The sequence below is a fragment of the Hylobates moloch genome, unplaced genomic scaffold (genome assembly GCF_009828535.3).
Source record: "Hylobates moloch isolate HMO894 unplaced genomic scaffold, HMol_V3 SCAFFOLD_18, whole genome shotgun sequence".
NCBI classification, from domain to species: domain Eukaryota; kingdom Metazoa; phylum Chordata; class Mammalia; order Primates; family Hylobatidae; genus Hylobates; species Hylobates moloch.
Genome location: NW_026652293.1, coordinates 10,428,963 through 10,447,121, shown reverse-complemented (window position 1 = coordinate 10,447,121; position 18,159 = coordinate 10,428,963). Strand labels below are relative to the sequence as shown.

At 47.1% G+C, this 18,159-nt stretch overlaps 1 long non-coding RNA gene across 1 annotated transcript; it reads left to right on the top strand.

The window, feature by feature from the left end:
* Positions 1-1,316: 1,316 nt before the first annotated feature.
* Positions 1,317-17,830, top strand: LOC131381815 (uncharacterized). The gene is made up of 3 exons (XR_009210764.1): positions 1,317-1,378; positions 9,681-9,732; positions 17,800-17,830. It is a non-coding gene; the product is annotated as an uncharacterized LOC131381815 (long non-coding RNA).
* Positions 17,831-18,159: the final 329 nt, after the last annotated feature.

The following is an 18,159-nucleotide window of genomic DNA, read 5'->3' as shown; positions in this document are numbered from 1 at the left end:
ATGTGATGGCCCTTCAGCAGCAGCCACTCTTGGTTATTTTAATAGATTGGAAGCTCCCTGAGGAAAGAGGCAATGTCATTGTGCCTTCAAAAGTTAGCACAGTGCTTGGCCAAGTGCTGGCCTGTAGTAGGCCCATTCTAACCCTTAGTCGAATAAATGAAAGGTGAAGAAGTTAAATTTCACTAGAGGCTAGTAAATCTACTTTGGTAACTTAAACCAAAGAGAAGCTAGCCAAGGGTGGAGCAGAACTTTTGATGACTGGAATCATCAAACCCCCAACAAGAGCAAGAGAGCAGGGCAGGGTTGGTGCAGAACTGTCTACAGCTATGGAAAAATATCTTCAGGGGATAGATAGGAAAATATCTTACTTACACAGGGTATATTAGTCCGTTCTCATGCTGCTATGAAGAAATACCTGAGACTGGGTAATTTATAAAGAAAAGACTCACAGTTTAATTGCCTCACAGTTCCACATGGCTGGGAAGGCCTCAGGAAACTTATAATCATGGCAAAAGAGGGAGGAAACATGTCCTTCTTCATGTGGCAGCAGGAGAGAGAAGTCCTGAGTAAAAGGGGAAAAGCCCTTATAAAACTATCAGATCTCGTGAGAACTCATTCACTGCCTCACTGTCACAAGAACAGCATGGGGGGACAGCCCCTATGATTTAATCACCTCCCATGAAATACCTCCCACAACACATGGGGATTATGGGAACTACAATTCAAAATAAGATTTGGGTGGGGACACAGAGCCAGACCATATCACAGTGGGTCATGGAAAAGGTCAGCATCCAAGAGCCAAGTACAGAGCATCCCAGAAGAGATGTCCTGAGTCTTAGCAGTTTAAAAATCAAGTTTGGAGTTGGGGGAAGAGTTGACCAAGAATACCACTTAAGCAGTAGCATCATTATGAATTCCCTTGAGCTAAAGAGACAGGGTAGCTCCTACCTGGGATGGGTGGGGACATTTCTTCAAGGAGGGAAGCGTGACATATCCCATGTGCCCATCCAAAGGTCTAAGAACTTGGATTCTAGTTCCACTGGAGTTCAGTGAAGACCCAGAATAATGACCCCTAGTAATGTGTGAGATTTCTTTAACTCTAGTTTCTTCCATTGTCTGTTTGCCTGTGTATAGTCCTATGGTAAAGCAATAGTTAGACAATTTTTTAAAATAAAGAAAACCTCTTAAAAAGAGGGATCTATTTAGGAAAGCCAACGTATCATTGTTGTCTTGGAAAGGGAGTGGATTTGGGGTCAGACAGAAAGGTTTTGGATTCTGGAAATCTAGAACATTTCCTTAATTTTTTTGTTCCTCAGATTCCTTATGTGTAGAGTGGGGATGACTAACACCTATCTCAGTGAGTGGTTGTGAAACAATTGTAAGTATCCAGCATACATCTGGCTTAGGCTAGATGCTTAGAAAATGCTCGCCTTGGGTGTTTGTCCAGGGACTAGTTGGTGGATAGAAAGGAGGACCCTATGTCCTAATCTATCGAAAAATCGAAGGGAAGATTATTTTAGTAGGAATGTAGGTGGTGGCAGCTTGGAAAAAAAAGAGGACATGCCTGACATTTATGAGACAAAACAGAAGTATGGATTTAACAGACCCAAAGCCTCTAAGCTTCTGACAGTACAGCCCTCCATTTAAGAGGGATGGTTCTCTTGCTCCCCGTTTTTTTTTTTTTTTTTTTTTTTGAGAAAGGGTCTCACTGTATCTCCCAGGTTGGAGTGCAGTAGCACGATCATGTCTCACTGTAGCCTCAACCTCCAAGGCTCAGGTGATCCTCCCACGTCAGCCTCCCAAGTAGCTAGGACTATGGGTGCATGCCACCACTTTCAGCTAAATAAAGGAGGAATGGTTCTTAGCCCTGGCCACACATCAGAACCACCAGGGAGCTTCGGAAAACATCCACACCCAGGCTTCCCTCCAGGTCAGAATCTCTGCAGATGGTGCCTGGCATCCTTTTTATTGATTGATTGATGATTTTAGTGTGTAGCCAGGTTTGAGTGCTATCTGGAGGTGAGGGATGGACACAATGACCTCTAAAATAATCTTTAAACATCTAGCTCCAAAAAGAGGGGTTGTTCAAACTTTTCTTTAAGAAATAACCAGAAAGGGATAGAAGGATGATTGTGTACCTCCAGGTGATCAAGGGGCATAACCTAAAGCAGCCTGCTCAAGACAAAATCTCACATTTGACGTTAACAAATCATGCAGTTTGCATTTTATCTTACCAAACATTCATGTTTATTTCAATAGAATTTCCCTGCCTCCCTAAAGCTCCTTGAATAAAAATGGTGCTCTAGACCCTTCATGCTTCTCTGGGGTTTTATGAACTCCTAGCTGTCCCAACTTGAGTGGCACAGTTTTAGGCCATTCTTCTTGGCTGGTCAGGTTCTCAGCCACTGGAGGGAGAGCTCAGAGAGCTCCCTGTTTACATCTTGGGAAAGCACCTTGGCTGTAGGGTTCTCTGGGGCAGGAACTGACATACCCATCTCCCTATGTCTTTTGCTGCAGCTTCTTGGGGGGCACTGTTGCTTCTTCCATAACTTTCCTGCTGAAAAAACTGCCAAATGGCTCCCAGCCAGGCTGCTTGGTAAGCTTTTTGAAGAAATAAATTCCTTTCCCAATCCCTATGAGGCTGTATTTCTAAGGGAATTTGCAAGAATAGAAATTGTTTTGATCTTCGATCAAGATGCAGAAAGATTCACTCCCTCCCCCATCTCCTACTTCTTAAATTTCCAATCACTTTAAGAAACACTCCCTGTGGGAGAATTTGCTTCTCCCCCATCTGGCTGCCAGCAGCCAGCCTCATGAGAAGTTCTCAAACTTCACCACCTTAAGGCATTTCTATCTGGCCTGCTACATATTTTTCAGATCTACCCCTCTCTCCATTGGCCCCTCTTTCTCCAGCTCCCCATTTCATCAACTTCAATGAAATAGCATCTTCTAGGAGCAAAAGTGTTCTGGTTTAAGGAGATCACTGGTTGTGGGGTGTAGGATTAGAAGGAGATGCCTTCTTTATGGAGAACTAGAAGAGGGAATGAATATTTTTTAAGGCTCTAGACTAGGTCCTCTACCTACATCATTTCAATCTTTTGAATCAATTCATCATTTGTTTTCATTTTGTTTTGTTTTGTTTTGCTTTTTGAGATGGAGTCTTGCTCTGTCGCCAGGATGGAATGCAGTGGCACAATCTTGGCTCACTGCAATCTCCACCTCCTGGGTTGAAGTGATCCTCCTGCCTCAGCCTCTGGAGTAGCTGGGACTACAGGTGTGAACCACCACACCCAGCTAATTTTTCATATTTTTAGTAGAGATGGGGTTTCGCCATGTTGGCCAGGATGGTCTTGATCTCTTGACCTAGGGATTCGCCCGCCTTGGCCTCCCAAAGTGCTGGGATTATAGGTGTGAGCCACTGTGCCCAGCCTCAATTAATCATTTGAATCTTTGATAAACTGAGATTTAAACACAAGCCCAGTACCTGGCATATAGTACCAATGAATGAATGAATGGATGAATAAATGAATGGATGGAGTAAATTGGGACCAAAGTCAGGGTTCTTTGGACTACAACACCTGCCTGAGGGCCACCAGGAGCTGTTGTCAGTGATCCTTCTCAGGGAAATATACAGAAAGATTCTCCCGGGCTTCTCACAGCCACTGCCAACCCCTCACCATCCATGCTTCTCTTGCTGCCAAGGATCCCTCCTCACCAATGGCGGAAAGGGGTGGCCCCTGAGGCACTCAGCATTTGCCCTGAGACCTGCATTATAACCCATACATGTCTGAAAGAGTCAGCTCTCCCTACCTGGGAACGTGAGTTGAAAAAGAGCTCTCCCAGAAAGCCTCAACTCCAAAAGATCTGCTCCTGGTGTCTCCATGTGGCATCCAGTTTCCTGCTGGATCGTGGTGGGTCATAGCAGGACCCACCCTACCTACTGCAACAGGCCTGTCTTACCCTGTCCTCTCTGTCCACCAGAACCAGGTCTCCATGAAAACCAAACCTGGAGGGTACATAAGAGGAGGGCTTTTCCTTTTTTTCCTTTTTTTTTCTTTCTGTATTCTTGCCTAATTCTTTGACTTTGTCCCTGGTTTGTACTGACATTACTGAACGAACAGCTCCCCCAGCTCTGCACCCATGCCTAGGACATTGTAGATAGCAGTTTGATAAACTGCATTGAGTTAACAGCTGCCAGACACACCATCTTGCCTCAACAGGAGGGAAGAGAGCCGCAGGCATGACTAGGAAGGGAGCCGAGGAGGAGGCAGTGAGGAGTGGGAGGGAGTGGGGAGCAGGAGGCGGTCCTCTAAGTCGGAAAGGCCGTGGTCTGTAGCTGGCTACTGTGGATTTGTAGAAGGAGAGGAGCTAGCATCACCAATTAGTGGGATTTGACATGAACGAGTGCTTTTATTTGGAAGGAAATAAAGAATTGAAAGGTTAGTAGCTGGGAGATGTGCTTGCCTAATCATACTGTCATCCTTAGAGACCTGTGTCTGCAACCCTAGACTGGGAGCCCAGTGGAGGCTCAGAGATGTGTGGGGATATCATCAGCCAGCACTTTAATTAAGTAGAAGAAGTGACTGGGGTGCAGGGACAAAGTTGATGCTTTAACTAGTGTCCTCTCTGCTGTGCGAGACTCTCTTCTAATGTAACATAGAGGAAGGGATGGGAAGGCGCACCTGCTGGCTGTAGGTAAAGGCAAGTCAGATTGTGTTCCTATTCTTTCTTGTTTCTTTCATGTTTACTTCCCTTCCCTCCCTCCTCTCCCTCCTCCTCTTTCTTTTTTTTCCCCCTCCCGTCTTCTTCTCCCTCCTGGCTTTAAGCTGGATGCCACTCCAACTACAGAGGACAACCTCTGACAAACTCTCTCCTCTCTTCTGTATTCTGTATGCAGAGACGAGTGTGTGTGTGTGTGCACATGTGTGTGTCTTTTCACATGTGTAGGAGAGGGCGATGGGTCAAGCAGTTTGAACGGCTTGTACTGGCTCCCTCTCCTTTCCCACAAGACCTCACCCAGACCCCTGTCCGTGCCATGATTGAGGCAACCACATGGCAGCCATTGAGTTTGGCACAGCTGTCAGCTGCCAGGAGCTTCTCATGAAGCCTCAGTACCTCCCAGGCCTGGGGGAAATGCAAGGAGACACGAAGGAGCCATCATCTCAGGCCCATGGCATCCGGGAGTGGAGTGGGCTTGGCCACCAGGTCGAGGGAACCTTGAGTGCTGCTGGCAGGGCCTCTGGCAGTTTGTGTGGTAACTGCAGCGCCAACCCAGGGCAAAGGAGCCCAGTGGCATGCACTCACTTCCTCTTTCAGCTTTGCAATTCAAAGGGGTCACCTGGTTCAATTTATCCAGGTTCATTATGGTCTGTGACCTCAGAATCAACAAGGCAGCTGATCCAGAGGTTGGTGACCAGATGCCTGCTAGGCCTCTGTGTCCTGAGGAGGGACAGGGGGATGAACGTAGGAGAGCTGATGACTCCTCCTCCTTGGCAGTCTAAGAAAGTAGCCTTTGCCTGATGAGTCAGGAACAGCACCACACTGCCCTGTCTGCTCAGCCCTGCTGGGATCTTTATGTAAAGTATAAAACCCAGTGCAATCAGTGGAGGAGGATACCAGTCCCAGAGTGCTGAGAGCAGCAATGATTCAGCCACCCCTCCTTCCCATGGTGCATATCCATCCCTACCAGGCCCTGGCTCCCCTCCTTATCCCTGCTTCTCCAGGGACCCTACTGAAGGCAGACAGGAGTGGAGATCAGCTTGGAGATCAGCTAGGGAGAAGGAGCCAGGGAGTGTGGCACACTATTAATTAGCTAAAAGCAAATCCCACCTGCATAATTCATTATGGCCACTGCCTCTGCAGCCTCCCACTCTCCACTGACCTGCTGCTTGCTATTGTCTCTGGAGCCTGTCTCGCCTTTATCGGAGCCCTGATGAAGCACTGCTGTGTATGAAGTGGCTCAGTGTTAATAGAAACTCATCATAGCCACTGATAATCCTCCATTGCCTGAGATGGGCCAATTAGGAGCTCTCAGGCACATTTGCTTACTGCAGAGGGGGCTCCATGTGGGAACTGCGTGCTCCTGAGCACCACAGCCTGTGGGCACATCAGTGTATGCATGGGTAACATATGCCTGTGCAGTTTGGCAACAACACTGACCCAGGAGGCTGAATTCAACCATATGTAGTGGAGCATGGCTGCAATATGTTTGTGTGGGAAAGTTAAGGCAAGCTGTCCCCATTCCTTCTCATTTTAGAGGAATGAGTTAGCTGGCGGTTATTTATTTGTAAATAATCAAAAACCAAAAAAGCCAAACAACCTGCAGAGGGTGCTCCACATGGAAACTGTGCTCCTGAGCCATGACTTTAAACAGTGCACAGACTTCCACAGAGACAGATGTTTCTATCTTTTATTGAGGTGAAATCCACATAACATACAATTAGCAATTTTAGAGTGTACAATTCAGTGACATTTAGTGTATTCCCAGTGTTGTGCAGCCACCACCACTCTCTATTTTCAAGTCTTTTTTGTAACTCCAGAAGTACACCCTATGATTCTCCGGCAATCATTAATCTATTCTGTCTCTATGGATTTGCCTATTCTCAATATTTTATATAAAATAAGTCATCAAACATGGGATTCTGTGTCTGGCTTCTTTCACTTAGCATAATGTCTTTAAGGGGCATGCAGGTTGTAGCATGTATCAGTACTCCATTCCTTTTTATGACTGAGTAATATTCCATTGTCTGTATATACTATGGCTTATTTATACAGTCATGGACATTTGGGTTATTTCCACCTTTTGGCTACTTGAATCAAGTTGCTGTGAGCATTCATGAACAAGTGTTTGTTTGAGTGGCTTGTTTTGTTTCAATTATTTGGAGGGTGTGTACCTCAGAGTAGCATTGCTGGTTCGTTGGTAATTCTATTAAGTTTTTGAGGAAATATATTTTTTATTTGATCCTCACAGCATATCCATGAGGTAGAAAGGACAGATATTAGAGAGAATGCATATTAAGCATCCAGCTCATCACCTAGCACATAATATGTGCTCAATAAATTAAAAATTGTTACTATTGTCAGGTGCAGAAACTGAGACTAAGAATGGAAGTGACTTGCTCAAGCACACTCTAAGTAGCAGGTATCAGAACTAAATGGAAAGCTTCCAATTCCTAGCCCATAAGGCCAGTCTTCTTGGAACTCAGGCCATAGTTTTTTTTTTTTTTTTTTTCCAGAAAACAGCCCTAGTAGTATGAATTTCCCCATGGGCTTAGCGATCTGGCTAACCCACTCTGGCTTAAGGAAAACAGACAGGACAACTGAGCAGAGATAGCCCTTCCATCCAGTCCTGTAATGATCTTGCCTTTTTCCAGTGCCTTGGCTGCTGCAGGCCTGCCAGCAGATAGAGAGTGGCATTGATTGTGACCGACAGCTGTTGAGCTGTCACTTCCCCCAGCTCCTGTCCTCCCTCCAGAGCCCCTCATTTTCCTGCCTTGCGGGTGCATCTGCAGAAGTAGCTGCATTGAGTCTCTGCTGCGGCAGCCCGGGGGCGGTGTGAGCTGGAGGCTTGCCACTACAAAAGGATCCTTCTGTTTATCTCTCTTCATCTGGGAACCTGCGGAGCATCTCATGTCTGCATCAGTGTTGCCACAGGGACTTGACCCGTTGCCCTTGCTTCAGAGGGCAGGATCTGCAGCCCAGAGGCGTTAAGTGACTTTCCAGAAGTCAGGCAAGGGAATGATGGCTCAATTTCCTGGCTGGAACCTTCTGACTAGCCCCTGTTTTCTTACTTTCCCCTGTTCCTGCCCTATCTATCCTCTGATACTGACAGCAGGGCACGCAGACTCCTGGCGAAGAGAGGGATCACAAACTCAGACAGGAAGGCGCGACAAGAAGCCATGTGGCTTGTGCCTGCCTCTAGGCAAGATTAGGCTAAACTCCTGTGGGTCTTGCTTACTCCTGCTGGTATAGCAGAGATGTCTCTGGTAGGAGGAAGGGAGGGGGATGTGGTGGACAGGCTATTTTCAGGGACTTGAAAATTATTGCTTTGTTTCCTTAACCATCCATGATCCCAGCCCTGGGGTCTACCTTCTGATCTCCTCTTCTCCCTCCCTTCTTGTTCAAAGTCTATGGTTTTACTGCTTAAAAAAAAAAAAAAATGCACTCCCAGCTTTTACAATTCAGAAAGTGTCAAGACCAGTGAAGAGTTGTGTGTTGTGTTTTGTTTTGATGTCTCTAAAGAAAGCGATGGGGAAGAGCCCTAGAGAGGCTTAGCTTCAGGAAAATCCTGAGCCTTAGAGGGAGGAGCGCAGAGGGTTCCCCCAGTACATATACAGGCTTCCATCTTTTTACTGCTGCCTCCAATGACTCTTAGTGACACAGAGGTTGAAATGGGATGTGTGGTCCAATCACTGGCCTGGCATGGGGCAGTGGTTACCCTAGGGAGGAGGAAATGGAGAGTGATTGCCAGGGGGCATCTGGGAGGCAGGCAGTATTCTATTCCTTGACCTAGATGGTGTTTATGTGGGTTGTGCTGCTTTGCTTGAGCTATACATTTGTGTTTGTACATTGCTATATGTGTGTTATTACACTTCACAATAAAAAATTTAAAGAAAAAGAACTTTGGCTTAAGAGTCGGAATATTTGCGTTCAGTCTTGGCTCTTCCACTTATTTGTCATGGTATCACAGGATAATCACCTTAATCTCCCTGATCCTCAATTTTCACATGTATAAAATGAGATCAAAAAGCCTTAAAACTCTGACCATGTGCGGTGGCTTATGCCTGTAATGCTAGTGCTTTGGGAGGCTGAAGTGAGAGGCTCGCTTGAGCTCAGGAGTTCAAGGCTGCAGGGAGGTATGATGATGCCACTACACTCCAGCCTGGGTGACAGAGCAAGACTCTGTCTCTAAAAAACAAACAAAAGAATGGTTCGCATGTGAAATATGATGTTATTTTATGGAGAGCCAGATAAAGTTGGAGATCAGCAGGAGGGTAAAGGCTGCCGATGGGAATGGGGCCAGCCACAGAAAGGTCAGCAGTGGTGCTTCAGGTCTGGGGGAGAACGTTAGTGTTCGTTTCCTAGAGCTGCTGGAACAAATTACCACAACCAGGTAGTTTAAAGCAAAAATCTATTTTCTCACTGTTCTAGAGGCTAGAAGTCTGAAATCAAGATATGGGCAGGGCCACTTTCTCTAAACCTCCAGAGAGGAATCCTTTCTTGCTTCTTCCTAGCATCCGGTGGCTCCCAACAATCCTTGGCACTCCTGATTCTGTGGCTGCGTCACTCCAGCCTCTGCCTCTGTCTTCGCATAGCCTTCTTTGTGTATCTTTGTACCCAAACCTGCCTCTTTTTTCTTTATAGAAACCACACTCTAATCCAGTATGACTTCATCTTAACTTGATTGCATCTGCAAAGACCCTGTTTCCAATTATGGTCACATTCACAGGGGGCTAGGACTTCAGCCTATCTTTCTGGGGCACACAATTCAACTTACTACCATGATGTTCTATGTAGGGCAACAGAAAATCCAGCCTCAGACTCCACTTGTACCATTTTGTGGCCTTGTGTACTGGCTTCTCAACTTAAAGGAGAAAGGAAGTAGGTAATTAAGCTTTGTTAAGTGACTGCAATGTGATGGAAGGGTATTGTGAAGTTGGTGGTATCTTTCTATTTTACAGATATGGAGATCGATCTGGGAAGGGGCACAAAGGCTACCCAAGTATACGGCTGGTAAGAATGGTTTCCTGGAACATGAGTGGTGATGGGTTTGAGTCCATCTGGATTTCAAGTTTGATATAGTAAAAGCCTTATGATTTCATAAAATACCAGAGGGTTGATTCCTGGTCCGCAAGTGAATCAGAAGATCGGAGATTGAATAAATAAACTGTAGTTGAAACCAGAAACCAAGACTTGTACTGGCCTTGGGGAAATGATTTAGACTGCTAGAACCCTGAGACAGGGTGCACGACTATGTCATTCCCTCTGGGCAGTGGTCAGTGCAGCACAGATCCCTGCTCTGGACATGTGATGTGGACCTTGAAGGACAGGGCAGATTCAAATCTCTGCTCTATCTGCAACGGAAGTGGTCCACAGCTGCAACCCTACAGTGCCTTGACCCAGATTGGGCATGAATAGGTTCCCATCTTGAATAGTCTGTGGGTCGTCAGCCTGTCCATCTGTCCTCTACAGTCTGAGAGACCCCTAGAGACTCTGTCTGCTGGGCATGAAGCACAGCCCACCTCCCAGGCACTGTCTGAATGTAAGTACTGTGCTAGGGATGCAGAAGAGGAATGGGTTTTCCCACTCTGAGGAATTGGCCCTGTATCTGGGGTACATTCCCTCTTCTGAACCCTCTGGCCAGCCCCTTCTCAGGGGCCTAGCTCTCCAGCAGGTAAGGATTGGTCTTCTTTTGCCCCAGCCATTTCGTGGGGCCACAGCTGCAGCTGCCAACAGTTCTGGTCACAGCTCCAGGTGCAGGGGAAAGGAAAAAAGCGGTGGTGTTTGCTCATTTAACAGCTTTGAATAGAGCCTTTCAGAAGGGCCTTTGCTTGGCTGGCTCTCTGGCGGCCAACAGAAACTGCTGCCAGGTATATCAACAGCCTTGGAGAAGTTGCCTATTCCAGCCTTTTCCTTTCAACAGGCCAGTCACCTAGAGAAGATTAAAGATGCCCCAGGGTTTGCTCCCTTCCATTTGGGCTGCACTGGATGGGGCCACGGGACCACAGCTGGAGTCAGACTTCTACAGGGTCCCTTGGATCAATGGCTCCCAAACTTGAAACTACCCAGAACCACCGAGGGCAATGGGTTCTCAGACTGGAATTGCATCAGAATCACCTGAGGAGTTGTTAGTACATTTCTAATAAGTTCTCAGGTGTGGCTGCTGCTGGGGTTCACACTTTAGGGACTATTGATCCAGGGAGTTATAAACACAGAGTCTCAGGCCCCTATCCAGGAGATTCTTGGTTTGAATTGGATGGGGCCTAGGAATCTATATGTTACCAAGCTTGCAGGTGATTCTGAAACACAAGGTTTAAGAAACCAGTGCCTTTGATCTGCATTAAGTCAGTGTGTCCCAAACATATACTCAGGGCGTAGTCAGGGGGTGGGCTTTGGGCCCATTTAGGGCAAGGGTAGTTATGTACATATAGACATCTCTGTACTTAGCAGCAAGCAGCAGGAAAGAAGTGTGAAATGAGAGTTTATTGCTGAGTGAAAACTGGGATTGCCCCTAAGGTGGATGGAGATTATGTGCTTTGCTTTTTTAGTAGGTGAGAAATCAGATGTAGCTGGGGGTTCTGGTTACACTCTGGGAGTTTGCTCAGCCTATCAGGGGATTATTTCCCCAACTTTGGACCAAAAGTCAAATAAGAGTCCTGTACATTCTTCGCTCCTCAAAATTTCCCTCTTCCTAAAATGGATGGAGTAATGCAAGTCTTTGAGATTGGAAGGAAAAATGAATTTAAGTCATAATTAGCATCTTTGAGCTTCTTGCCATATTTGGGGCATAGCCTGGTGAAGTGGAGCAAGGCGCGGGGGTGGGGGCAGGGAAAATGAGGGCAGTCCTTGCTAGAGGTCCCAGCTGTAGGGCCTGGGAGGGGTCCAAATGGAAAAAGCAGAGATGGCAAATAGGATTCAGTTCCCATGCTGGGTGTAATGGATTGGTAGTGGCTGTCTGGAGCTCTGTGTCAAGGGGGATTTTAAGTCTTGCTTTAGCAGAAAAAAAATAGGAAAGAGTGATGTGATCGGTTAAGGATGGCTACCATGGAAGTCTAATTGGGATTTTCTGTCCCTGGGCAAGAGCAGGAGGGCCAGGAGATGAAACAGCTTCCAGAAATGGGTTCAATGGATGGAGCCTTCACTATAAGGCTGGTGGAGAAGTCTAGGTCCTCATGGGATAAGGAACTGGGGCTCAAGAGCAAAACAGAAAAAAGCCAGTTATCAGGCCTGGGGCCTGAAGTCAGAGGGGCATGAACAGCTAAGGGATGTGATGCGGTCCCAGAGCACTGGGCTCGAGCACCTTCAATCCCACCTGCACAGGACCAGAATGGAGATGCAAGGACTGTGCTGTGGCCCCTGGTCACCTGGAATGGTGACCAGGCAAGGCTGCCTGCTGTGGCAGCCTATTCTGACTCATTCTGGAAAGAACACAGATTAGGTTCCTTGGGGCTCCAGAGTCCTGTTGGCAATGCTGACCTCTCCACCCTAACCTCTTCTATCCAGCCTCTGCTGAGGGACTGGCCAGGCCTGGACAAGTCATTTGGGAAGTGTCTGCAATCAGAAGAAAAAGAAAATAGCAAGGACCTGGGAGATCCATTAACTTTTCCACCCTGTGTCCTGACACCTGATTTTCCACTAGGGAAATTCATAGGATGCCTCTGCCTCCTTGACCTCTGTGGCCCTGGCTGGGCCTCCTGACTTTGTTGCTTCATCTCATCCTTCAGAAGATGACCTTGCATCAACTCAGGCAAAGCTTAACACCCAGGATTTCCCATCCCACCCTCCAATGTCCTGTCCCTTATGCAATCCCAGTTTCTGCTACAAGCCTGTGTACATTCCTATCTGAGGACAGAAGAGGTCGTGATGGGCTCACAATTAAGTTCCTGGAGCGCCAGAGTGGAGCCAATTAGTATGCAAGGCCTAAACAAATCTTATGCAGCAGGCTGGGGTTGACGATCTGGTCTTAGGGTTTTTGGGCTCTGAGCAGGACTGGCTAGGGAGAGGAAGCGAGAAGGAGGCAGCTTCTTCCACCCTCCCACTCCCCTTAAATAACAGGACTATGGAAAGCAGCCTTTGACTGGTGCCCAAGACATACAAATCAACCCCCTAGGAGCATTTCATCTTCCCAGGCTGGCTCTCAGAGAAGCCTTTTATTTCTTCCCCAGGGTCCCAGGGCCTTTGTCATTTTTCCTCTTCTGCTCACTGTGCAACCACCATTCTTTCCCAGTACCAGTGAGAAGTGGCCTTTCCAGGTCCTTCTCCCTGGCTCCTCCACCTTCCAAACCATAAGTACACAGGGTCCATTTAATGATGTCTCTATGTAGAAATAGACAAGAGAATAGGGAGTGTCCTCAGAGAACTTATAAACCCTTTGTACCAGGAGGAAAAGAGAAAGCAGGGCAGTGACTGATCTATAGTGACATCAGAGGCCAGTGATGCCTCCAGGTCTTACTGTTCTTGGGGGTACATCTGTTCCTCCTAAAAAGATTGTACATTCTTTGTGAGCAGGAACTATGTCCACACATCTTCAAAGATCCATAAGGTCTTGTAGTGTCTGGCACATAGTATGTGCTCAATAAATGTTTCGTTCCCTCATTCATTTTTTCCCACAAGATTTATTGAGTGCCTCTATGTGCCAAGCATGGGGACTACAATGACAAACAGGGCTGCGGAGCCCTGATTTCAAGGAACAATGACTCGAGGAAGATGCGAACACCTATAATTGCAAAAGAAGATAAAAAGTCATGATAGACTCTGTTAGGGTGGAGAGATCTAAGGCTTCCCAGGGAGACTTGAAGGGTCAGTAGGACCTTGTCAGGTGTTAATGAAGAGAAATAATTATGGCAGACAAAGGGAACAGACTTTGCCATTCCTGGGAAGCATGGAGGCACCCACGGGATGTTATTACTTAAGTGACCAGACTGAAATGCAAATGATAGAGGCCTTTCTTTCTCATAATCTCGTCTCTGAATCCCTTCATTATCCTCCTCTTAGTGTGGAGGGGATTGGTGGTAGGTGGGAAAGATGGAGCTCAGCTATCCTATCCTCCTCTCAGTTCTTCTTTAGACCACCTCTCCCTTTTCAACTCTCACACTTATTAAGAGAGGAGAAAGGATGACAGCATGGCATAATGGTTAAGAGCAGAGACTTTGGAGTAAGACTTTCTGAGATCAAATTAGGCTTTGCTACTTACTAGCTATGTGATCTTAGAACACCCTCGCTGTGCCTCTGTTTCCTAATCTGTGTAATGAAGACAACAGCAGAACCTACTTCATAAGGTTACCGTGAGAAGGAAATAAGCCGTGTACAGCACATAGGGAATAGCACCTGCACATCAGAAATGGTTAGTAAGTGCTAGCAATCTTTACTACTCCCATTTCAATTGATAATGTTACAGAATTATGATACCTTGGATTCTCTCTGGAGCATCTCTTATTTCAGACTCTATAGAACTGGCTCCTGAAGCCAGTAGTTCTCAAACTTTGGTGTGCATCTGGATTCCCTGTGGTGCCACTGAGGCAGCCAAGGAGACTCTGCCTCTGGAGATTCATTCGCATTCAGTGGTTCTGCATAGGGGCCCAGGAGTCTGTAATTTTAACAGTCTCTCCAGGTCTTTCTCATTAACTCCAAGGACTGCAATGTCGGGCCATTTGTTTCCCTTTCAGATTTAGGGACTTGAAGATCTTGCCCTGTCTCTCCTGTCCCTCAGGGCTGGATTAATTGAAGGACTTTGTTACCTTAGAGAAGCACACCTGGGACAGGGATGTGCATGTATTTGCATCTTGTTAGCCATCAGGAAGGGATGTGGACAATCTGGTATAATGGAGAAGGGGTCAGTGCCAATGATGAAGATCCCCCTAGGGGTGTGAGTAGGTGGGCAGGCACAAACGCACACATGTGCTTGACACCGCAACTCAGCTTCCAGCGCTCTAGCTACAGTGGAACTGAGGGAGGGCAGGGTGTAGAGAAGGGACCTCCGGGCCAAATTTCTTTGTCACTTTGGGAACACCTGCACCACCTTCTGGCCCAAGGCTTTGGCTGCCGTCTTTGCCCTCAGCCTCTGCCACAGGTCCACAGTCTTCCTTGTTCACCCCAACAGGTCGCTTTCTGCACCATGCCGTCCACTGCACTGCTTCACGTCTCCTGGGCCACAGGGCTGTTTTTGTAGGCCTTTCATAATCTGCTCCTTCTCTCCAATTAGCCTTATACAAGTCAGTCCTGCTCTGCAAGTTGCTGAGGTTAACTAGAACACAGAGACTGGCCCAGAGGGGTTAAAGTTGTGAAATGAAAAGGAGGGTGTATCATCCTGGGAGCACTGAAAGGAAGTGATATAAAAGTGACGGGGACAGGTGTGGTGGCTGACGCCTGTAATCCCAGCACTTTGGGAGACCAAAGTGTGTGGATCACAAGGTCAGGAGTTCGAGACCAGCCTGGCCAACATGGTGAACCCTCATCTCTACTAAAAATACAAAAAATTAGCCAGATGTTGTGGTGCATGCCTGTAATCCCAGCTACTTGGGAAGCTGAGGCAGGAGAATCGCTTGAACCCAGGAGGCGGAGGTTGCAGTGAGCTGAGATCCCAGCTACTGGGGAGGCTGAGGCAGGAGAATCCCTTGAACCTAGGAGGGGGAGGTTTTAATGAGCTGAGATTGCACCACTGCACTCCAGCCTGGGCAACAGAGCAAGACTCTGTCTCGAGGAAAAAAAAAAAATGATGAGCCGCTGGGCTTTGGGAGGCCAAGGCAGGTGGATCACCTGAAGTCAGGAGTTCGAGATCAGCCTGGCCAACATGGTGAAACCCCATCTCTAATAAAAATACAAAAATTAGCCAGGCGTGGTGGCTGGTGCCTGTAATCCCAGCTACTCGAGAGGCTGAGGCAGAAGAATCACTTGAATCTGGGAGGTGGAGGTTGTGGTGAGCCAAGATTACGCCATTGCACTCCAGCCTGGGTGACAAAATGAAGACTCCATCTCAAAAAAAAAAGTGATGGGCCTCTGGGCTGATGGCCCCAACCATTGGGATCACACAGCCGCTGAGGAAATAAACCCCCAAAATGCTGTTTGAGCAAGATGGCCAAAAAATGGTACCCTTGCCACCACACCCACTCTGCATCAGTTGATCCTGGCACTCAAGACCCAGGGAGGCTGCAAATGCTTCTCAATGGAGTGCCTGAGGGAGCCACCACCATGTTTGGGGACTGATGTGAAGGTAACACTTAGTGGGCATCCCTGTCTAGAAAAATAAGTGAAGCAGCTGAGCTTCACCACATAGTAAAAAACCAGCCCTAACAGATATCTGGTGAAGATATCTTCACCACAGGCAAAATAGGAAAGTAAGAAAGGGGCAGGGGTGAGCAGAGACTGGCTCCTCTTCTTCCTGGGAACACAGCTACCCTACATTTCCCAGCCTCCCTTGTGGCCATTTGACTGGGCTCCAGCCAATGGAATGTGAGGAGAAGCCACGGGCCTCTTCCAGGCCTGGTGCATAAGTCTCCCCCACACAGTCCTTTGCGATTCCCCCCTCCCGCTTTGGGAGCCAGTGGATGAAAAGGGTGGAACCATAGAAAGAAGGAACCCAGATACAGATCACTGTTCAGAGGAGAGCTGCCTGCCAGTCAGGAAGACCCATTTTGGACTTTATGTGAGCAAAAAATTCCTTCCTTCCTTCCTTCCTTCCTTCCTTCCTTCCTTCCTTCCTTCCTTCCTTCCTTCCTTCTTTCTTTTCTCTCCTTCCTTCCTTTCTCTCTTTCTTTCCCTTCCTTCCTTCCTTCCTTCCTTCCTCCCTTCCTTCCTCCCTTCCTTCCTTCCTTCCTTCCTCCCTTCCTTCTTTCGACTCACTATGTTACCTAGGCTGGTCTCAAATTCCTGGGCTCGAGAGATCCTCCCACCTCAGCCTCCCAAAGTGCTGGGAGTACAGGCGTGAACCACCATGCCTGGCCAAAAACTAGATTACTATCATATTTGATCCATAGAGAGTTTTAGGTTTATTATAGCAGTTAGTGTTAACTAATACAAGGTGGAAGCGTAGGACTTGCAGAGGCCCATGGCTGAGAGACCTTGATTAAGGTTGGAGGGGGAACAATATGGCAGTCTTAGACCCCAGGAGGAAAGTCCTCTCTTGTCCTGGGGTCCAGGAAAAAGAAGAGGACTGGGGGCAGAGTGGAGGCATAGGCCATCCCAGAGTGGGGAGGAGAAAGGGAAGAAGGAAAGGGGACCCCTGGGGAGGCTGAGGCACGGACTCTAGGAGGGACTCTGCAGCTCTTCTACTGGCGCCTCTGGTCTCCTGAATGCCAACACTGCTGACCACTCTCCTTCTTCCTCTTCACAACCTCTCCACTTTGGCCCCCATTTTCCTTGTGTATTTCCTCCCATTTTCTGCCAGTGGTAAGGAGGGCCTTACCACTTTTTTGGAGTAAGGTCAGAGAAGACCTTCAAGAAATGCCAGCTCACAGAGAGAAATAACATAAACTGGTTCAAATGTTAGCTGCAGAGAGGCAGCTGCCTTTCATATTTGTACCACAAAGGTTAAGTAAATCAATCACCCTTCAGGGTTAGTTCTCAGGGGAGGGAAAGGAGGAGGAATTTGTGATCTGAGGCCAGCAGTCTTAGCTGAGAGTCTGGTGCATTTCAAGGGGGAGAAAACCTTTAGTTAAAAGATATCTTAGTGCTAATCCAAAGGGAAATTGAGTCAAGTGAACTGCAAAGTAATTTCTGACCTTGGGACAAAGGGAAGGTAAAACGACGCCAGCCCCCAGGCCTGAAGGGAACACTTCGTTGATTAATGCTGTGCCTGCAGGCTCTGTTCACTCTAATAAAATGATATTTAAAGGTGCAGTGTTTACCAAGCTGTGGTCTCTAAGGGAGCACAAAAGATTTCTAGAAAGGGTTCCAGGGCCTTCATAGTATGCTCCGTGCTTGCTCCCACCACCCCTCTTTTCTGTAGACTGTCACTGGAGTACAGTGACAGTCTGCAGTGCTGTTTTGACTCCTCAGAGCCTTTTATGAAGGAGAACTTCCAAAGGATTAGACCCTGGAGCTCCCTTAAATATAAGCCAATGAAAATGGCATTTTTTTTCCTAGAAATTCTCTGACCTTAAAAGGAATAGTGGAGGCAGGAAGAAACAGAGGAAGCAAGAAGAATTTCCTGGAAGGTAATTATTGTAATATAAGCATACTTCGGAGATATTGCAGGTTCCATTCCAGACCACTGAAACAGTGAATATCTCAATCAAGTGAGTCACATGAATTTTTTGGTTCCCTAGTGCATATAAAAATTATGTCTATACTATACTATGGTCTATTAAGTGTGCAATAGCATTATGTCTAAAAAACATTGCACTTACCTTAATTTAAAAATGCTTTATTGATAAAAATGCTAATGAACATCTGAGCCTTCAGCAAGTCATAACCTTTTTGCAAGTGGAGGGTCTTGACTCATGT